The following is a 21,244-nucleotide window of genomic DNA, read 5'->3' on the forward strand; positions in this document are numbered from 1 at the left end:
CCCTATGTGTGTATAGCGCCCCCTATGTGTAACAACCTTGTATCACCAGTGAGATCAGTGTGTGCAGTGCTGTGTGTGTATGACACTGGTAATATACACTCCATGCACCACACACTGCAGCACATACACCCTGTCCGGCAGGAGAGGGGGCGGCGGCCATTACCTGGAGGAGACCGGGGGCGGAGCTCTGTGTACAGGAAGGGGCGGGAAACTGTTTCCGGGTCACCGTATAGAGCATGGGATCAGCCACCAGCCCCGCCCACTCTCTCATAGGCTGTAGCAACCCGTCACTCAGCCAGCCCCGCCCCTGTCTCTAGCTATTGGTCACAGGGACCAGTCACTCAGTCACCTTTCTGTGCCAGCCCCGCCCCCTCTCCCTCTTACACATGTCACGATGAGTGACGGGACAGTCCGACCAATGGCGAGTAGAGGGGGTGGGGCTGTATGATGGACTCCTTGGTGTATGAAATAAGGAGTGGGCGGGGCCAGAAGATGAGTGACGGGTTACTACGGCCTATGAGCGGGAGAGCTACTGGTTGCTTAGTGACTGCGGCTGTGCCTACCCATAATCCCATGCGCTCCCCTCCAGTATATACAGGTCAGTAACATAGTTTTTCCCAAGTTGCTTTATTTATATTTATATATATATCTATATCTATATCTATATATACATTTATATTATTTCTCTTTGGTGGTTGCTTGTTTTTGGGCTTTTTTTATATTTTTTATTTTTTTAATGTTATTACTGGCACCGCCCATCAGACACGGGTGAGAAGCTGCGGATGAATAGAATAATTGGGGTGTTACATTGTGTCGCTGTGACGTGACAGTGAGATGATGATAGTGATGGAGCGCTGTTCTGCAGGGTGAGGAGATTATTCAGAGTTTGTCGCAGATTTTACTATTTTACCAAAATCTGCGAGCACCAGAATGTGTCCTGCCCCCTCGTGTGTATATAACTGTGTCCTGCCCCCTCGTGTGTATATATAACTGTGTCCTGCCCCGCGTGTGTATATAACTGTGTCCTGCCCCGCGTGTGTATATAACTGTGTCCTGCCCCGCGTGTGTATATAACTGTGTCCTGCCCCGCGTGTGTATATAACTGTGTCCTGCCCCGCGTGTGTATATATAACTGTGTCCTGCCCCCCGCGTGTATATATAACTGTGTCCTGCCCCGCGTGTGTATATAACTGTGTCCTGCCCCGCGTGTGTATATAACTGTGTCCTGCCCCGCGTGTATATATAACTGTGTCCTGCCCCCCGCGTGTATATATAACTGTGTCCTGCCCCGCGTGTGTATATAACTGTGTCCTGCCCCGCGTGTGTATATAACTGTGTCCTGCCCCGCGTGTATATATAACTGTGTCCTGCCCCGCGTGTGTGTATAACTGTGTCCTGCCCCGCGTGTGTATATAACTGTGTCCTGCCCCGCGTGTATATATAACTGTGTCCTGCCCCGCGTGTGTATATAACTGTGTCCTGCCCCGCGTGTGTATATAACTGTGTCCTGCCCCCGCGTGTGTATATAACAGTGTCCTGCCCCGCGTGTGTATATAACTGTGTCCTGCCCCGCGTGTGTATATAACTGTGTCCTGCCCCGCGTGTGTATATAACTGTGTCCTGCCCCGCGTGTGTATAACTGTGTCCTGCCCCCTCGTGTGTATATAACTGTGTCCTGCCCCCTCGTGTGTATATATAACTGTGTCCTGCCCCCGCGTGTGTATATAACTGTGTCCTGCCCCGCGTGTGTATATATAACTGTGTCCTGCCCCGCGTGTATATATAACTGTGTCCTGCCCCGCGTGTGTGTATAACTGTGTCCTGCCCCGCGTGTGTATATAACTGTGTCCTGCCCCGCGTGTATATATAACTGTGTCCTGCCCCGCGTGTGTATATAACTGTGTCCTGCCCCGCGTGTGTATATAACTGTGTCCTGCCCCCGCGTGTGTATATAACAGTGTCCTGCCCCGCGTGTGTATATAACTGTGTCCTGCCCCGCGTGTGTATATAACTGTGTCCTGCCCCGCGTGTGTATATAACTGTGTCCTGCCCCGCGTGTGTATAACTGTGTCCTGCCCCCTCGTGTGTATATAACTGTGTCCTGCCCCCTCGTGTGTATATATAACTGTGTCCTGCCCCGCGTGTGTATATAACTGTGTCCTGCCCCGCGTGTGTATATAACTGTGTCCTGCCCCGCGTGTGTATATATAACTGTGTCCTGCCCCCCGCGTGTATATATAACTGTGTCCTGCCCCGCGTGTGTATATAACTGTGTCCTGCCCCGCGTGTGTATATAACTGTGTCCTGCCCCGCGTGTATATATAACTGTGTCCTGCCCCGCGTGTGTATATAACTGTGTCCTGCCCCCCGCGTGTATATATAACTGTGTCCTGCCCCGCGTGTGTATATAACTGTGTCCTGCCCCGCGTGTGTATATAACTGTGTCCTGCCCCGCGTGTATATATAACTGTGTCCTGCCCCGCGTGTGTGTATAACTGTGTCCTGCCCCGCGTGTGTATATAACTGTGTCCTGCCCCGCGTGTATATATAACTGTGTCCTGCCCCGCGTGTGTATATAACTGTGTCCTGCCCCGCGTGTGTATATAACTGTGTCCTGCCCCCGCGTGTGTATATAACAGTGTCCTGCCCCGCGTGTGTATATAACTGTGTCCTGCCCCGCGTGTGTATATAACTGTGTCCTGCCCCGCGTGTGTATATAACTGTGTCCTGCCCCGCGTGTATATATAACTGTGTCCTGCCCCCGCGTGTGTATATAACAGTGTCCTGCCCCGCGTGTATATATAACTGTGTCCTGCCCCCGCGTGTGTATATAACAGTGTCCTGCCCCGCGTGTGTATATAACTGTGTCCTGCCCCGCGTGTGTATATAACTGTGTCCTGCCCCGCGTGTGTATATAACTGTGTCCTGCCCCGCGTGTGTATATAACTGTGTCCTGCCCCGCGTGTATATATAACTGTGTCCTGCCCCGCGTGTATATATAACTGTGTCCTGCCCGCGTGTATATATAACTGTGTCCTGCCCCGCGTGTATATATAACTGTGTCCTGCCCCGCGTGTATATATAACTGTGTCCTGCCCCGCGTGTATATATAACTGTGTCCTGCCCCGCGTGTATATATAACTGTGTCCTGCCCCGCGTGTATATATAACTGTGTCCTGCCCCGCGTGTATATATAACTGTGTCCTGCCCCGCGTGTGTATATAACTGTGTCCTGCCCCCGCGTGTGTATATATAACTGTGTCCTGCCCCGCATGTATATATAACTGTGTCCTGCCCCGCGTGTATATATAACTGTGTCCTGCCCCGCGTGTGTATATAACTGTGTCCTGCCCCGCGTGTATATATAACTGTGTCCTGCCCCGCGTGTATATATAACTGTGTCCTGCCCCGCGTGTATATATAACTGTGTCCTGCCCCGCGTGTATATATTACTGTGTCCTGCCCCGCGTGTATATATAACTGTGTCCTGCCCCGCGTGTATATATAACTGTGTCCTGCCCCGCGTGTATATATAACTGTGTCCTGCCCCGCGTGTATATATAACTGTGTCCTGCCCCGCGTGTATATATAACTGTGTCCTGCCCCGCGTGTATATATAACTGTGTCCTGCCCCGCGTGTATATATAACTGTGTGCTGCCCCGCGTGTATATATAACTGTGTCCTGCCCCGCATGTATATATAACTGTGTCCTGCCCCGCGTGTATATATAACTGTGTCCTGCCCCGCGTGTATATATAACTGTGTCCTGCCCCGCGTGTATATATAACTGTCCTGCCCCGCGTGTATATATAACTGTCCTGCCCCGCGTGTATATATAACTGTCCTGCCCCGCGTGTATATATAACTGTCCTGCCCCGCGTGTATATATAACTGTCCTGCCCCCGCGCGTGCGTATGTAACTGTGTCCTGCCCCCGCGCGTGTAACTGTGCCCTGCCCCCGCATTTCTCTGACGTCTTAGTGGATGCTGGGTACTCCGTAAGGACCATGGGGAATAGACGGGCTCCGCAGGAGACTGGGCACTCTAAAAGAAAGCTTTAGGTCACCTGGTGTGCACTGGCTCCTCCCACTATGACCCTCCTCCAGACCTCAGTTAGATTTCTGTGCCCGGCCGAGCTGGATGCACACTAGGGGTTCTCCTGAGCTCCTAGAAAGAAAGTATAGTTTAGGTTTTTTATTTTACAGTGAGATCTGCTGGCAACAAACTCACTGCATCGAGGGACTAAGGGGAGAAGAAGCGAACCTACCTGCTTGCATTTAGCTTGGGCTTCTTAGGCTACTGGATGCCATTAGCTCCAGAGGGATCGACCGCATGGAACTGGCCTTGGTGTTCGTTCCCGGAGCCGCGCCGCCGTCCCCCTTACAGAGCCAGAAGCATGAAGAGGGTCCGGAAAATCGGCGGCAGAAGACTTAGATCTTCACCAAGGTAGCGCACAGCACTGCAGCTGTGCGCCATTGCTCCTCATGCACACTTCACACTCCGGTCACTGAGGGTGCAGGGCGCTGGGTAGGGGGGTGCCCTGAGCAGCAATATTAACACCTTGGCTGGCAAAAATACATCACATATAGTCCTAGAGGCTATATATGTGATAAATACCCCTGCCAGATTCCATAAAAAAGCGGCAGAAAAGTCTGCGAAAAAGGGGCGGAGCTATCTCCCTCAGCACACTGGCGCCATTTTCTCTTCACAGTGCAGCTGGAAGACAGCTCCCCAGGCTCTCCCCTGTAGTTTTCAGGCTCAAAGGGTTAAAAAGAGAGGGGGGGCACAAAATGTATGCGCAATATTGTATATACAAGCAGCTATTGGGAAAAATTCGCTCAATATAGTGTTAATCCCAAAATTATATAGCGCTCTGGTGTGTGCTGGCATACTCTCTCTCTGTCTCCCCAAAGGGCTGTTTGGAGTCCTGTCCTCAGTCAGAGCATTCCCTGTGTGTGTGTGTCGGTACGGCTGTGTCGACACGTTTGATGAGGAGGCTTATGTGATGGCAGAGCAGATGCTGATAAATGTGATGTCGCCCCCTGTGGGGCCGACACCAGAGTGGATGGATAGGTGGAAGGTATAAACCGACAGTGTCAACTCCTTACATAAAAGGCTGGATGACATAACAGCTGTGGGACAGCCGGCTACTCAGCTTGTGCCTGTCCAGGCGTCTCAAAGGCCATCATGGGCTCAAAAACGCCCGCTCCCTCAGATGGCAGACACAGATGTCGACACGGAGTCTGACTCCAGTGTCGGCGAGGTTGAGACATATACACAATCCACTAGGAACATCCGTTACATGATCCCGGCAATAAAAAATGTGTTACACATTTCTGACATTAACCCAAGTACCACAAAAAAAAAAGGGTTTTTTGTTTGGGGAGAAAAAGCAGGCAGTGTTTTGTTCCCCCATCAAATGAGTGAATGAAGTGTGAAAAAGCGTGGGTTCCCCCGATAAGAAACTGGTAATTTCTAAAAAGTTACTGATGGCGTACCCTTTCCCGCCAGAGGATAAGTTACGCTGGGAGATATCTCCTAGTGTGTCCTGCCCGTGTGTATAACTGTGTCCTGCCCCTGCCCCCCGTGTGTATAACTGTGTCCTGCCCCGCGTGTATATATAACTGTGTCCTACCCCGCGTATGTATAACTATGTCCTCCCCCGCGTGTGTATATAACTGTGTCCTGCCCCGCGTGTGTATAACTGTGTCCTGCCCTGCGTGTGTATAACTGTGTCCTGCCCATGTGTATAACTGTGTCCTGCCCCGCGTGTGTATAACTGTGTCCTGCCCATGTGTATAACTGTGTCCTGCCCCGCGCGTGTGTGTACCTGTGTCTTGCCCCGCGTGTGTATATAACTGTGTCCTGCCCCCGCGTGTGTATATAACTGTGTCCTGCCCCCGCGTGTGTATATAACTGTGTCCTGCCCGTGTGTATATAACTGTGTCCTGCCCTGCGTGTATATATAACTGTGTCCTGCCCCGCGTTTATATATAACTGTGTCCTGCCCCCCGTGTGTATAACTGTGTCCTGCCCCCCGGGTGTATAACTGTGTCCTGCCCCGCGTGTATATATAACTGTGTCCTGCCCCGCGTGTATATATAACTGTGTCCTGCCCCCTGTGTATAACTGTGTCCTGCCCCGCGTTTATATATAACTGTGTCCTGCCCCACGTGTATATAACTGTGTCCTGCCCCGCGTGTGTATATAACTGTGTCCTGCCCCGCATGTGTATATAACTGTGTCCTGCCCTGCGTGTGTATATAACTGTGTCCTGCCCCGCGTGTGTATATAACTGTGTCCTGCCCCGCGTGTGTGTATATAAATGTGTCCTGCCCCGCGTGTGTATAACTGTGTTCTGCCCCGCGTGTGTATAACTGTGTCCTGCCCCGCGTGTATATATAACTGTGTCCTGCCCCGCGTGTATATATAACTGTGTCCTGCCCCGCGTGTATATATAACTGTGTCCTGCCCCGCGTGTATATATAACTGTGTCCTGCCCCGCGTGTGTATATAACTGTGTCCTGCCCCGCGTGTATATATAACTGTGTCCTGCCCCACGTGTATATAACTGTGTCCTGCCCCGCGTGTGTATATAACTGTGTCCTGCCCTGCGTGTGTATATAACTGTGTCCTGCCCCGCGTGTGTATATAACTGTGTCCTGCCCCGCGTGTGTATATAAATGTGTCCTGCCCCGCGTGTGTATATAAATGTGTCCTGCCCCGCGTGTGTATAACTGTGTTCTGCCCCGCGTGTATATATAACTGTGTCCTGCCCCGCGTGTATATATAACTGTGTCCTGCCCCGCGTGTATATATAACTGTGTCCTGCCCCGCGTGTATATATAACTGTGTCCTGCCCCGCGTGTATATATAACTGTGTCCTGCCCGCGTGTGTATAACTGTGTCCTGCCCGCGTGTGTATAACTGTGTCCTGCCCGCGTGTGTATAACTGTGTCCTGCCCCCGCGTGTGTATAACTGTGTCCTGCCCCCCGTGTGTATAACTGTGTCCTGCCCTGCGTGTATATATAACTGTGTCCTGCCCCGCGTTTATATATAACTGTGTCCTGCCCCGCGTGTATATAAATGTGTCCTGCCCCCGCGTGTGTATATAAATGTGTCCTGCCCCCGCGTGTGTATATAACTGTGTCCTGCCCCGCGTGTGTATATAAATGTGTCCTGCCCGTGTGTATAACTGTGTCCTGCCCCCCGTGTGTATAACTGTGTCCTGCCCCCCGTGTGTATAACTGTGTCCTGCCCCGCGTATGTATAACTATGTCCTCCCCCGCGTGTGTATATAACTGTGTCCTGCCCCGCGTGTGTATAACTGTGTCCTGCCCTGCGTGTGTATAACTGTGTCCTGCCCGTGTGTATATATAACTGTGTCCTGCCCGCGTGTATATATAACTATGTCCTGCCCACGCGTGTGTATAACTGTGTCCTGCCCCGCGTGTGTATAACTGTGTCCTGCCCCCCATGTGTATAACTGTGTCCTGCCCCGCGTGTATATATAACTGTGTCCTGCCACCTGTGTGTATAACTGTGTCCTGCCCCCTGTGTGTATAACTGTGTCCTGCCCCGCGTTTATATATAACTGTGTCCTGCCCCACGAGTATATAACTGTGTCCTGCCCCGCGTGTGTATATAACTGTGTCCTGCCCCTCATATGTATAACTGTGTCCTGCCCCGCGTGTCCTGCCCCCGCGTGTGTATATAACTGTGTCCTGCCCCCGCGTGTGTATATAACTGTGTCCTGCCCCGCGTGTGTATATAACTGTGTCCTGCCCCGCGTGTGTATATAACTGTGTCCTGCCCCGCGTGTGTATATAACTGTGTCCTGCCCCGCGTGTGTATATAACTGTGTCCTGCCCCGCGTGTGTATATAACTGTGTCCTGCCCCGCGTGTGTGTATAACTGTGTCCTGCCCCGCGTGTGTATAACTGTGTCCTGCCCCGCGTGTGTATGTAACGGTGTCCTGCCCCCGCGTGTGTATATATAACTGTGTCCTGCCCCGCGTGTGTATAACTGTGTCCTGCCCGCGTGTGTATAACTGTGTCCTGCCCGCGTGTGTATAACTGTGTCCTGCCCCTCATGTGTATAACTGTGTCCTGCCCCGCGTGTCCTGCCCCCGCGTGTGTATATAACTGTGTCCTGCCCCCGCGTGTGTATATAACTGTGTCCTGCCCATGTGTATATAACTGTGTCCTGCCCCGCGTGTATATATAACTGTGTCCTGCCCCGCGTGTATATATAACTGTGTCCTGCCCCGTGTGTGTATAACTGTGTCCTGCCCCCACGTGTGTATAACTGTGTCCTGCCCACCCGTGTGTATATAACTGTGTCCTGCCCCCGCGTGTTTTTATAACTGTGTCCTGCCTATGTGTATATAACTGTGTCCTGCCTATGTGTATATAACTGTGTCCTGCCTATGTGTATATAACTGTGTCCTGCCCCGCGTGTGTATATAACTGTGTCCTGCCCTGCGTGTGTATATAACTGTGTCCTTCCCCCGCGTGTGTATATAACTGTGTCCTGCCCCCGCGTGTGTATATAACTGTGTCCTGCCCCCGCGTGTGTATATAACTGTGTCCTGCCCCCGCGTGTGTATATAACTGTGTCCTGCCCCCGCGTGTATATATAACTGTGTCCTGCCCCACGTGTGTATATAACTGTGTCCTGCCCCGCGTGTGTATATAACTGTGTCCTGCCCCCGCGTGTGTATATAACTGTGTCCTGCCCCCGCGTGTGTATATAACTGTGTCCTGCCCCCGCGTGCGTGTGTATATAACTGTGTCCTGCCCCCGCGTGCGTGTGTATATAACTGTGTCCTGCCCCCGCGTGCGTGTGTATATAATTGTGTCCTGCCCCCGCGTGCGTGTGTATATAATTGTGTCCTGCCCCCGCGTGCGTGTGTATATAACTGTGTCCTGCCCCGCGTGTGTATATAACTGTGTCTTGCCCCGCGTGTGTATATAAATGTGTCCTGCCCCGCGTGTGTATAACTGTGTCCTGCCCCGCGTGTGTATAACTGTCCTGCCCCCGTGTATATATAACTGTGTCCTGCCCCGCGTGTATATATAACTGTGTCCTGCCCGCGTGTGTATAACTGTGTCCTGCCCGCGTGTGTAAAACTGGGTCCTGCCCGCGTGTGTATAACTGTGTCCTGCCCATGTGTGTATAACTGTGTCCTGCCCATGTGTGTATAACTGTGTCCTGCCCCGCGTGTATATATAACTGTGTCCTGCCCCGCGTGTATATATAACTGTGTCCTGCCCCGCGTGTATATATAACTGTGTCCTGCCCCGCGTGTATATATAACTGTGTCCTGCCCCGCGTGTATATATAACTGTGTCCTGCCCCGCGTGGATATATAACTGTGTCCTGCCCCGCGTGTGTATAACTGTGTCCTGCCCCGTGTGTATATAACTGTGTCCTACCCCGCGTGTATATATAACTGTGTCCTGCCCCGCGTGTGTATAACTGTGTCCTGCCCCGCGTGTGTATAACTGTGTCCTGCCCCGCGTTTATATATAACTTGTGTTCTGCCCCGCGTGTATAACTATGTCCTGTCCCCCGTGTGTATAACTGTGTCCTGCCCTGCGTGTATATATAACTGTGTCTTGCCCCGCGTGTATATAACTGTGTCCTGCCCCCGCGTGTGTATATAACTGTGTCCTGCCCCCGCGTGTGTATATAACTGTGTCCTGCCCCCGCGTGTGTATATAACTGTGTCCTTCCCGCGTGTATATAACTGTGTCCTGCACCCGCCTGTGTATATAACTGTGTCCTGCCCCCCGTGTGTATAACTGTGTCCTGCCCCCGTGTGTATAACTGTGTCCTGCCCCCCGTGTGTATAACTGTGTCCTGCCCCGCGTGTATATATAACTGTGTCCTCCCCCGCGTGTGTATATAACTGTGTCCTGCCCCGCGTGTGTATAACTGTGTCCTGCCCCGCGTGTGTATATAACTGTGTCCTGCCCCCGCGTGTGTATATATAACTGTGTCCTGCCCCCGCGTGTGTATATATAACTGTGTCCTGCCCCGCGTGTGTATATATAACTGTGTCCTGCCCCGCGTGTGTATATATAACTGTGTCCTGCCCCGCGTGTGTATATATAACTGTGTCCTGCCCCCACGTGTGTATATATAACTGTGTCCTGCCCCGCGTGTGTATAACTGTGTCCTGCCCCGCGTGTGTATATATAACTGTGTCCTGCCCCCGCGTGTGTATATATAACTGTGTCCTGCCCCGCGTGTGTATATATAACTGTGTCCTGCCCCGCGTGTGTATATATATAACTGTGTCCTGCCCCCGCGTGTGTATATATAACTGTGTCCTGCCCCCGCGTGTGTATATATAACTGTGTCCTGCCCCGCGTGTGTATAACTGTGTCCTGCCCCAGCGTGTGTATAACTGTGTCCTGCCCCGCGTGTATATATAACTGTGTCCTGCCCCGCATGTGTATAACTGTGTCCTGCCCCGCGTGTGTATAACTGTGTCCTGCCCCCCATGTGTATAACTGTGTCCTGCCCCGCGTGTATATATAACTGTGTCCTGCCCCGCGTGTATATATAACTGTGTCCTGCCCCCTGTGTGTATAACTGTGTCCTGCCCCACGTGTATATAACTGTGTCCTGCCCCGAGTGTGTGTATAACTGTGTCCTGCCCCGCGTGTGTATATAACTGTGTCCTGCCCCGCGTGTGTATATAACTGTGTCCTGCCCCGCGTGTGTATATAACTGTGTCCTGCCCCGCGTGTATATATAACTGTGTCCTGCCCCCTGTGTATAACTGTGTCCTGCCCCGCGTTTATATATAACTGTGTCCTGCCCCACGTGTATATAACTGTGTCCTGCCCCGCGTGTGTATATAACTGTGTCCTGCCCCGCATGTGTATATAACTGTGTCCTGCCCTGCGTGTGTATATAACTGTGTCCTGCCCCGCGTGTGTATATAACTGTGTCCTGCCCCGCGTGTGTGTATATAAATGTGTCCTGCCCCACGTGTGTATAACTGTGTTCTGCCCCGCGTGTGTATAACTGTGTCCTGCCCCGCGTGTATATATAACTGTGTCCTGCCCCGCGTGTATATATAACTGTGTCCTGCCCCGCGTGTATATATAACTGTGTCCTGCCCCGCGTGTATATATAACTGTGTCCTGCCCCGCGTGTGTATATAACTGTGTCCTGCCCCGCGTGTATATATAACTGTGTCCTGCCCCACGTGTATATAACTGTGTCCTGCCCCGCGTGTGTATATAACTGTGTCCTGCCCTGCGTGTGTATATAACTGTGTCCTGCCCCGCGTGTGTATATAACTGTGTCCTGCCCCGCGTGTGTATATAAATGTGTCCTGCCCCGCGTGTGTATATAAATGTGTCCTGCCCCGCGTGTGTATAACTGTGTTCTGCCCCGCGTGTATATATAACTGTGTCCTGCCCCGCGTGTATATATAACTGTGTCCTGCCCCGCGTGTATATATAACTGTGTCCTGCCCCGCGTGTATATATAACTGTGTCCTGCCCCGCGTGTATATATAACTGTGTCCTGCCCCGCGTGTATATATAACTGTGTCCTGCCCGCGTGTGTATAACTGTGTCCTGCCCGCGTGTGTATAACTGTGTCCTGCCCGCGTGTGTATAACTGTGTCCTGCCCGCGTGTGTATAACTGTGTCCTGCCCGCGTGTGTATAACTGTGTCCTGCCCCTCATGTGTATAACTGTGTCCTGCCCCGCGTGTCCTGCCCCCGCGTGTGTATAACTGTGTCCTGCCCCCCGTGTGTATAACTGTGTCCTGCCCTGCGTGTATATATAACTGTGTCCTGCCCCGCGTTTATATATAACTGTGTCCTGCCCCGCGTGTATATAAATGTGTCCTGCCCCCGCGTGTGTATATAAATGTGTCCTGCCCCCGCGTGTGTATATAACTGTGTCCTGCCCCGCGTGTGTATATAAATGTGTCCTGCCCGTGTGTATAACTGTGTCCTGCCCCCCGTGTGTATAACTGTGTCCTGCCCCCCGTGTGTATAACTGTGTCCTGCCCCGCGTATGTATAACTATGTCCTCCCCCGCGTGTGTATATAACTGTGTCCTGCCCCGCGTGTGTATAACTGTGTCCTGCCCTGCGTGTGTATAACTGTGTCCTGCCCGTGTGTATATATAACTGTGTCCTGCCCGCGTGTATATATAACTATGTCCTGCCCACGCGTGTGTATAACTGTGTCCTGCCCCGCGTGTGTATAACTGTGTCCTGCCCCCCATGTGTATAACTGTGTCCTGCCCCGCGTGTATATATAACTGTGTCCTGCCACCTGTGTGTATAACTGTGTCCTGCCCCCTGTGTGTATAACTGTGTCCTGCCCCGCGTTTATATATAACTGTGTCCTGCCCCACGAGTATATAACTGTGTCCTGCCCCGCGTGTGTATATAACTGTGTCCTGCCCCTCATATGTATAACTGTGTCCTGCCCCGCGTGTCCTGCCCCCGCGTGTGTATATAACTGTGTCCTGCCCCCGCGTGTGTATATAACTGTGTCCTGCCCCGCGTGTGTATATAACTGTGTCCTGCCCCGCGTGTGTATATAACTGTGTCCTGCCCCGCGTGTGTATATAACTGTGTCCTGCCCCGCGTGTGTATATAACTGTGTCCTGCCCCGCGTGTGTATATAACTGTGTCCTGCCCCGCGTGTGTATATAACTGTGTCCTGCCCCGCGTGTGTATATAACTGTGTCCTGCCCCGCGTGTGTATATAACTGTGTCCTGCCCCGCGTGTGTATAACTGTGTCCTGCCCCGCGTGTGTATGTAACGGTGTCCTGCCCCCGCGTGTGTATATATAACTGTGTCCTGCCCCGCGTGTGTATAACTGTGTCCTGCCCGCGTGTGTATAACTGTGTCCTGCCCGCGTGTGTATAACTGTGTCCTGCCCCTCATGTGTATAACTGTGTCCTGCCCCGCGTGTCCTGCCCCCGCGTGTGTATATAACTGTGTCCTGCCCCCGCGTGTGTATATAACTGTGTCCTGCCCATGTGTATATAACTGTGTCCTGCCCCGCGTGTATATATAACTGTGTCCTGCCCCGCGTGTATATATAACTGTGTCCTGCCCCGTGTGTGTATAACTGTGTCCTGCCCCCACGTGTGTATAACTGTGTCCTGCCCACCCGTGTGTATATAACTGTGTCCTGCCCCCGCGTGTTTTTATAACTGTGTCCTGCCTATGTGTATATAACTGTGTCCTGCCTATGTGTATATAACTGTGTCCTGCCTATGTGTATATAACTGTGACCTGCCCCGCGTGTGTATATAACTGTGTCCTGCCCTGCGTGTGTATATAACTGTGTCCTTCCCCCGCGTGTGTATATAACTGTGTCCTGCCCCCGCGTGTGTATATAACTGTGTCCTGCCCCCGCGTGTGTATATAACTGTGTCCTGCCCCCGCGTGTGTATATAACTGTGTCCTGCCCCCGCGTGTATATATAACTGTGTCCTGCCCCACGTGTGTATATAACTGTGTCCTGCCCCGCGTGTGTATATAACTGTGTCCTGCCCCCGCGTGTGTATATAACTGTGTCCTGCCCCCGCGTGTGTATATAACGGTGTCCTGCCCCCGCGTGCGTGTGTGTATAACTGTGTCCTGCCCCCGCGTGCGTGTGTTTATAACTGTGTCCTGCCCCCGCGTGCGTGTGTATATAACTGTGTCCTGCCCCCGCGTGCGTGTGTATATAACTGTGTCCTGCCCCCGCGTGCGTGTGTATATAATTGTCCTGCCCCCGCGTGCGTGTGTATATAATTGTGTCCTGCCCCCGCGTGCGTGTGTATATAACTGTGTCCTGCCCCGCGTGTGTATATAACTGTGTCTTGCCCCGCGTGTGTATATAACTGTGTCCTGCCCCGCGTGTGTATAACTGTGTCCTGCCCCGCGTGTGTATAACTGTCCTGCCCCCGTGTATATATAACTGTGTCCTGCCCCGCGTGTATATATAACTGTGTCCTGCCCGCGTGTGTATAACTGTGTCCTGCCCATGTGTATATAACTGTGTCCTGCCCCGCGTGTATATATAACTGTGTCCTGCCCCGCGTGTATATATAACTGTGTCCTGCCCCGCGTGTATATATAACTGTGTCCTGCCCCGCGTGTATATATAACTGTGTCCTGCCCCGCGTGGATATATAACTGTGTCCTGCCCCGCGTGTGTATAACTGTGTCCTGCCCCGTGTGTATATAACTGTGTCCTACCCCGCGTGTATATATAACTGTGTCCTGCCCCGCGTGTGTATAACTGTGTCCTGCCCCGCGTGTGTATAACTGTGTCCTGCCCCGCGTTTATATATAACTTGTGTTCTGCCCCGCGTGTATAACTATGTCCTGTCCCCCGTGTGTATAACTGTGTCCTGCCCTGCGTGTATATATAACTGTGTCTTGCCCCGCGTGTATATAACTGTGTCCTGCCCCCGCGTGTGTATATAACTGTGTCCTGCCCCCGCGTGTGTATATAACTGTGTCCTGCCCCCGCGTGTGTATATAACTGTGTCCTTCCCGCGTGTATATAACTGTGTCCTGCACCCGCCTGTGTATATAACTGTGTCCTGCCCCCCGTGTGTATAACTGTGTCCTGCCCCCGTGTGTATAACTGTGTCCTGCCCCCCGTGTGTATAACTGTGTCCTGCCCCGCGTGTATATATAACTGTGTCCTACCCCGCGTATGTATAACTATGTCCTCCCCCGCGTGTGTATATAACTGTGTCCTGCCCCGCGTGTGTATAACTGTGTCCTGCCCCGCGTGTGTATATAACTGTGTCCTGCCCCCGCGTGTGTATATATAACTGTGTCCTGCCCCCGCGTGTGTATATATAACTGTGTCCTGCCCCGCGTGTGTATATATAACTGTGTCCTGCCCCGCGTGTGTATATATAACTGTGTCCTGCCCCCGCGTGTGTATATATAACTGTGTCCTGCCCCGCGTGTGTATAACTGTGTCCTGCCCCGCGTGTGTATATATAACTGTGTCCTGCCCCCGCGTGTGTATATATAACTGTGTCCTGCCCCGCGTGTGTATATATAACTGTGTCCTGCCCCGCGTGTGTATATATAACTGTGTCCTGCCCCCGCGTGTGTATATATAACTGTGTCCTGCCCCCGCGTGTGTATATATAACTGTGTCCTGCCCCGCGTGTGTATAACTGTGTCCTGCCCCAGCGTGTGTATAACTGTGTCCTGCCCCGCGTGTATATATAACTGTGTCCTGCCCCGCATGTGTATAACTGTGTCCTGCCCCGCGTGTGTATGACTGTGTCCTGCCCCCCATGTGTATAACTGTGTCCTGCCCCGCGTGTATATATAACTGTGTCCTGCCCCGCGTGTATATATAACTGTGTCCTGCCCCCTGTGTGTATAACTGTGTCCTGCCCCACGTGTATATAACTGTGTCCTGCCCCGCGTGTGTATATAACTGTGTCCTGCCCCGCGTGTGTATATAACTGTGTCCTGCCCCGCGTGTGTATATAACTGTGTCCTGCCCCGCGTGTATATATAACTGTGTCCTGCCCCCGCGTGCGTGTGTATATAACTGTGTCCTGCCCCCGCGTGTGTATATAACTGTGTCCTTCCCGCGTGTATATAACTGTGTCCTGCACCCGTGTGTGTATATAACTGTGTCCTGCCCCCCGTGTGTATAACTGTGTCCTGCCCCCCGTGTGTATAACTGTGTCCTGCCCCCCGTGTGTATAACTGTGTCCTGCCCCCCGTGTGTATAACTGTGTCCTGCCCCGCGTTTATATATAACTGTGTCCTGCCCCACGTGTATATAACTGTCCTGCCCCCGCGTGTGTATATAACTGTGTCCTGCCCCGCGTGTATATATAACTGTGTCCTACCCCGCGTATGTATAACTATGTCCTCCCCCGCGTGTGTATATAACTGTGTCCTGCCCCGCGTGTGTATAACTGTGTCCTGCCCTGCGTGTGTATAACTGTGTCCTGCCCGCGTGTATATATAACTGTGTCCTGCCCCGCGTGTGTATAACTGTGTCCTGCCCTGCGTGTGTATAACTGTGTCCTGCCCGCGTGTATATATAACTGTGTCCTGCCCCGCGTTTATATATAACTGTGTCCTGCCCCGCGTGTGTATAACTGTGTCCTGCCCCTCATGTGTATAACTGTGTCCTGCCCCGCGTGTATATATAACTGTGTCCTGCCCCGCGTGTATATATAACTGTGTCCTGCCCCCTGTGTGTATAACTGTGTCCTGCCCCGCGTTTATATATAACTGTGTCCTGCCCCACATGTATATAACTGTGTCCTGCCCCGCGTGTGTATATAACTGTGTCCTGCCCCGCGTGTGTATATAACTGTGTCCTGCCCCGCGTGTGTATATAACTGTGTCCTGCCCCGCGTGTGTATATAACTGTGTCCTGCCCCGCGTGTATATATAACTGTGTCCTGCCCCGCGTGTGTATAACTGTGTCCTGCCCGCGTGTGTATAACTGTGTCCTGCCCGCGTGTGTATAACTGTGTCCTGCCCCGCGTGTGTATAACTGTGTCCTGCCCCGCGTGTGTATAACTGTGTCCTGCCCCGCGTGTGTATAACTGTGTCCTTCCCTGCGTGTCCTGCCCCCGCGTGTGTATATAACTGTGTCCTGCCCCGCGTGTGTATATAACTGTGTCCTGCCCCGCGTGTATATATAACTGTGTCCTGCCCCCGCGTGTATATATAACTGTGTCCTGCCCCCGCGTGTGTATATAACTGTGTCCTGCCCCGCGTGTATATATAACTGTGTCCTGCCAGCGTGTATATAACTGTGTCCTAACCCCCGTGTGTTTTTATAACTGTGTCCTGCCTATGTGTATATAACTGTGTCCTGCCCCGCGTGTGTATATAACTGTGTCCTGCCCTGCGTGTATATATAACTGTGTCCTGCCCCGCGTGTGTATATAACTGTGTCCTGCCCCGCGTGTGTATATAACTGTGTCCTGCCCTGCGTGTGTATATAACTGTGTCCTGCCCCCGCGTGTGTATATAACTATGTCCTGCCCCCGCGTGTGTATATAACTGTGTCCTGCCCCCGCGTGTGTATACAACTGTGTCCTGCCCCCGCGTGCGTGTGTATATAACTGTGTCCTGCCCCGCGTGCATGTGTATATAACTGTGTCCTGCCCCCGCGTGCGTGTGTATATAACTGTGTCCTGCCCCCGCGTGCATGTGTATATAACTGTGTCCTGCCCCCGCGTGCGTGTGTATATAACGGTGTCCTGCCCCCGCGTGCGTGTGTTTATAACTGTGTCCTGCCCCCGCGTGCGTGTGTTTATAACTGTGTCCTGCCCCCGCGTGCGTGTGTATATAACTGTGTCCTGCCCCCGCGTGCGTATATAACTGTGTCCTGCCCCCCGTGTGTATAACTGTGTCCTGCCCCGCATGTATATATAACTGTGTCCTACTTGCGTGGGTATATAACTGTGTCCTGCCCCCGCGTGTGTATATAACTGTGTCCTGCCCGCGTGTATATAACTGTGTCCTGCCCCCGCGTGTGTATATAACTGTGTCCTGCCCCCGCGTGTGTATATAACTGTGTCCTGCCCCCCGTGTATATGTAACTGTGTCCTGCCCCGCGTGTGTATATAACTGTGTCCTGCCCCGCGTGTGTATATAACTGTGTCCTGCCCCGCGTGTGTATATAACTGTGTCCTGCCCCGCGTGTTTATATAACTGTGTCCTGCCCCGCGTGCGTATATAACTGTGTCCTGCCCCCGCGTGCGTGTGTATATAACTGTGTCCTGCCCCCGCGTGCGTGTGTATATAACTGTGTCCTGCCCCCGCGTGCGTGTGTATATAACTGTGTCCTGCCCCCGCGTGCGTGTGTATATAACTGTGTCCTGCCCCCGCGTGCGTGTGTATATAACTGTGTCCTGCCCCCGCGTGCGTGTGTATATAACGGTGTCCTGCCCCCGCGTGGGTATATAACTGTGTCCTGCCCCCGTGTGTATAACCGTGTCCTGCCCCGCATGTATATATAACTGTGTCCTGCCCCACGTGTATATATAACAGTGTCCTGCCCCCGCGTGTGTATATAACAGTGTCCTGCCCCCGCGTGTGTATATAACAGTGTCCTGCCCCCGCGTGTGTATATAACTGTGTCCTGCCCCCGCTTTTGTATATAACTGTGTCCTGCCCCCGCGTGTGTATATAACTGTGTCCTACTTGCGTGGGTATATAACTGTGTCCTGCCCCCGCGTGTGTATATAACTGTGTCCTGCCCCCGCGTGTTTATATAACTGTGTCCTGCCCCCGCGTGTTTATATAACTGTGTCCTGCCCGCGTGTGTATAACTGTGTCCTGCCCCCCGTGTGTATAACTGTGTCCTGCCTCCCGTGTATATGTAACTGTGTCCTGCCCCGCGTGTGTATATAACTGTGTCCTGCCCCGCGTGTGTATATAACTGTGTCCTGCCCCACGTGTGTATATAACTGTGTCCTGCCCCACGTGTGTATATAACTGTGTCCTGCCTCGCGTGTGTATATAACTGTGTCCTGCCCCCGCGTGTGTATATAACTGTGTCCTGCCCCCGCGTGTGTATATAACTGTGTCCTGCCCCCGCGTGTGTATATAACTGTGTCCTGCCCCCGCGTGTGTATATAACTGTGTCCTGCCCCCGCGTGTGTATATAACTGTGTCCTGCCCCCGCGTGTGTATATAACTGTGTCCTGCCCCCGCGTGTGTATATAACTGTGTCCTGCCCCCGCGTGTGTATATAACTGTGTCCTGCCCCCGCGTGTGTATATAACTGTGTCCTGCCCCCGCGTGTGTATATAACTGTGTCCTGCCCCCGCGTGTGTATATAACTGTGTCCTGCCCCCGCGTGTGTATATAACTGTGTCCTTCCCCCGCGTGTGTATATAACTGTGTCCTGCCCCCCGTGTATATAACTGTGTCCTGCCCCCCGTGTATATGTAACTGTGTCCTGCCCCCGCGTGTGTATATAACTGTGTCCTGCCCCCGCGTGTGTATATAACTGTGTCCTGCCCCGCGTGTGTATATAACTGTGTCCTGCCCCGCGTGTGTATATAACTGTGTCTTGCCCCGCGTGTGTATATAACTGTGTCCTGCCCCGCGTGTGTGTATAACTGTGTCCTGCCCCGCGTGTGTATATAACTGTGTCCTGCCCCGCGTGTGTATATAACTGTGTCCTGCCCCGCGTGTGTATAACTGTGTCCTGCCCCGCGTGTATATATAACTGTGTCTTGCCCCGCGTGTATATAACTGTGTCCTGCCCCTGCATGTGTATATAACTGTGTCCTGCCCCCGCGTGTGTATATAACTGTGTCCTGCCCCCGCGTGTGTATATAACTGTGTCCTTCCCGCGTGTATATAACTGTGTCCTGCACCCACGTGTGTACATAACTGTGTCCTGCCCCCCGTGTGTATAACTGTGTCCTGCCCCCCGTGTGTATAACTGTGTCCTGCCCCCCGTGTGTATAACTGTGTCCTGCCCCCCGTGTGTATAACTGTGTCCTGCCCTGCGTGTGTATAACTGTGTCCTGCCCGCGTGTATATATAACTGTGTCCTGCCCCCCGTGTGTATAACTGTGTCCTGCCCCCCGTGTGTATAACTGTGTCCTGCCCTGCGTGTGTATAACTGTGTCCTGCCCCGCGTGTGTATAACTGTGTCCTGCCCCCCATGTGTATAACTGTGTCTTGCCCCGCGTGTATATATAACTGTGTCCTGCCCCGCGTGTATATATAACTGTGTCCTGCCCCCTGTGTGTATAACTGTGTCCTGCCCCGCGTTTATATATAACTGTGTCCTGCCCCACGTGTATATATAACAGTGTCCTGCCCCCTGTGTGTATAACTGTGTCCTGCCCCGCGTTTATATATAACTGTGTCCTGCCCCGCGTGCGTGTGTATATAACTGTGTCCTGCCCCCGCGTGCGTGTGTATATAACTGTGTCCTGCCCCCGCGTGCGTGTGTATATAACTGTGTCCTGCCCCCGCGTGCGTGTGTATATAACTGTGTCCTGCCCCTCGTGCGTGTGTATATAACTGTGTCCTGCCCCCGCGTGCGTGTGTATATAACTGTGTCCTGCCCCCGCGTGCGTGTGTATATAACTGTGTCCTGCCCCCCGTGTGTATAACCGTGTCCTGCCCCGCGTGTATATATAACCGTGTCCTGCCCCACGTGTATATATAACAGTGTCCTGCCCCCGCGTGTGTATAAAAGTGTCCTGCCCCTGCGTGTGTATATAACTGTGTCCTGCCCCCGCGTTTGTATATAACTGTGTCCTGCCCCCGCGTGTGTATATAACTGTGTCCTACTTGCGTGGGTATATAACTGTGTCCTGCCCCCGCGTGTGTATATAACTGTGTCCTGCCCGCGTGTATATAACTGTGTTCTGCCCCCGCGTGTGTATATAACTGTGTCCTGCCCCCGCGTGTTTATATAACTGTGTCCTGCCCGCGTGTGTATAACTGTGTCCTGCCCCCCGTGTGTATATAACTGTGTCCTGCCCCGCGTGTATATGTAACTGTGTCCTGCCCCGCGTGTGTATATAACTGTGTCCTGCCCCGCGTGTGTATATAACTGTGTCCTGCCCCGCGTGTGTATATAACTGTGTCCTGCCCCGCGTGTGTATATAACTGTGTCCTGCCCCGCGTGTGTATATAACTGTGTCCTGCCCCGCGTGTGTATATAACTGTGTCCTGCCCCCGCGTGTGTATATAACTGTGTCCTGCCCCCGCGTGTGTATATAACTGTGTCCTGCCCCCGCGTGTGTATATAACTGTCCTGCCCCGCGTGTGTACAACTGTGTCCTGCCCCCCCGTGTATATATAACTGTGTCCTGCCCCGCGTGTATATATAACTGTGTCCTGCCCCGCGTGTGTATAACTGTGTCCTGCTCCACGTGTGTGTAACTGTGTCCTGCCCCGCGTGTATATATAACTGTGTCCTGCCCCGCGTGTATATATAACTGTGTCCTGCTCCGCGTGTATATATAACTGTGTCCTGCCCCGCGTGTATATATAACTGTGTCCTGCCCCGCGTGTGTATGTAACAGTGTCCTGCCCCGCGTGTGTATGTAACAGTGTCCTGCCCCGCGTGTGTATGTAACAGTGTCCTGCCCCGCGTGTGTATGTAACAGTGTCCTGCCCCCGCGTGTGTATGTAACAGTGTCCTGCCCCCGCGTGTGTATATAACAGTGTCCTGCCCCCGCGTGTGTATATAACGGTGTCCTGCCCCCGCGTGTGTATAT

General features: G+C 52.6%; 1 long non-coding RNA gene across 1 annotated transcript in view; it reads left to right on the forward strand.

Moving 5' to 3' along the window:
• The first annotated feature begins 471 nt into the window (after positions 1-471).
• The window catches only part of LOC134984235 (uncharacterized), a 379,662-nt gene continuing 358,889 nt past the window's right edge, over positions 472-21,244 (forward strand). The window contains exon 1 of the long non-coding RNA XR_010191721.1: positions 472-598. This is a non-coding gene — a long non-coding RNA (uncharacterized LOC134984235). The remainder of the gene's footprint in view (positions 599-21,244) is intronic.

The sequence above is a fragment of the Pseudophryne corroboree genome (assembly GCF_028390025.1).
Source record: "Pseudophryne corroboree isolate aPseCor3 chromosome 3 unlocalized genomic scaffold, aPseCor3.hap2 SUPER_3_unloc_41, whole genome shotgun sequence".
Classification (NCBI taxonomy): Eukaryota; Metazoa; Chordata; class Amphibia; order Anura; family Myobatrachidae; genus Pseudophryne; species Pseudophryne corroboree.